The following is a 1,983-nucleotide window of genomic DNA, read 5'->3' as shown; positions in this document are numbered from 1 at the left end:
CAATCAGGACAGCATGGAGTGCTCTGCCAAAATTCATCAGCTGGAAAGTCTGGCTGGAAAGGAACAGAAGGATATTCCAAAATAAGGAACAGGACTTCAGAATAGTTGTCAACTCAGTTAAAAGTCAGCTTGTTGAGTGGCTAGAAGACAAAGGAGATGATTCAAATCTAAGCCAGCAGGACATAGATCTGGGAACTGCCCTCAATTTCAAATTTCCAAAATCGATCAGCCCTCCTCCATCTCGCAAAGAATGGCAAGTCAGGAAAAATGAAGTAGATTTCCAAAACTGGTTGTCCAAACAAACTCTTCCCTCTCTCTTCTTTGATGGGGCAGCCAAAGGGAATCCAGGTATTGCTGGAGCTGGAGGACTCATCATAAACCCAGATGAAACAGCTTTGCACAGATTTGCTTGGGGATTAGGCCATTCCTCAAGCATTAGGCTTAAGCGATGTCCCTTTTTCAAGGAATCAAACTCCTCAAAGATCTGGGCTACAAGGAGGCAAACGTCTTTGGGGATTCCCAGGTTATCATCCAAGAAGTGGTGATTAACTCTATTCTAGTGGACCTACAGCTAGAAAGGATAATTACAAGGATCAAAGGCATGGCAAAGTCCCTGAAACTGAAATACTTTCATGTTTTGAGAACAAATAACAAAGAAGTAGATATCGAGGCAAACAAGGCAGTCCATTTAGTTGCCGGTTCTATTCTTAGAGATAAGGAAATCCTTTGGGATCCAATCCCCTAAAGAGTCATGTTCTATTGCATCCTTTTGCAACAGTTTGTTTGTATTTTTCAGCTCGGGAAATCAACAACAAAAGTACACTATATTAAATGTAAAAAGAAGAGCCTGATGAGAGTAGGCATTATATTCCTCTTGCTGAAAAGGCATGCAGAAATCTGCCTTTCCTTATGTAACCGAATTTGTGGCTCTCAGCCAATCAGTTAATGAAATCCCATAACCGTTTCTGTAAAAAAAAAACAACGATATTCTTATATATATTATATATTTCTATATTTATGATTATTATATTAATATTATTATAATAATATAAACTCATAATAAAAATAATAATAATAATAGTAATAATAATTATTATTATTATTATATGATAATTCCTAGGCTTTATTAATTCAACCATCTTTATCTTAGTATTTTTAATATTTATCTTAGGGTTTGTATACATTGGATTTATAATATTAGTCTCTTTTGTTTAATATTATTTCCTCGGGTTCATAATCCCTTGGGATTTTAGTAGTAATTCCTTCGGTAATAATAATATAATAAATATATTAAATTAATGTAATAATAATACAATATTATTATTATTATTATTATTACCCAAGGGATTAATACTGAAATCCCGAGGGATTGTGAACCTGAGGGAATAATATTAAACAAAAGGGACTAATATTATAAACCCAAGGAATTAGCGAACCCGAGGGATAAATATTAAAAACCTAAGGGATCAAGAAGAGAAAGATATTGATATTAAAAACGATTAACAAAGCTAACCATGTTTGATATTATAAACCCATGTTAATAATAAACCCAAAGGATTAATAATAAAACTCCAAGAGATTATGAACCCAAGGAAACAATATTAAAACCAAGGGACTAATATTATAAACCCAACATTGGTAAACCCTAATATAAATATTAGAAAGACTAAAATAAACATGGTTTATTTTCATGGTGAGACAATCCTTGTCACAATGTGACATTCAACCATGGCTGCCTATGATTGTCAATGGTTGACCATGATTGATATTATAAACCTAAGGGAATAATAAACCCAAGGGATTGATATTATAAACCCAAATGAATAATAAACCCAAGGTATTAATACAAAAACCCCAAGGGATTGTGAACCCCAGGGAATAATATTCAACCAAAGGGATTAATATTATAAACCCGATGTATATAAACCCTAAGATAAATATTATAAACACTAAAATAAACATGATTGACCATCATTGATTTTC

This window comes from Pinus tabuliformis, chromosome 9, assembly GCF_031772625.1.
Source record: "Pinus tabuliformis cultivar Carrire ecotype Pingquan chromosome 9, CPIR1, whole genome shotgun sequence".
Taxonomy (NCBI): Eukaryota; Viridiplantae; Streptophyta; class Pinopsida; order Pinales; family Pinaceae; genus Pinus; species Pinus tabuliformis.
The sequence above is the reverse complement of the archived record's forward strand: the minus strand, read 5'-3'. Positions refer to the sequence as shown.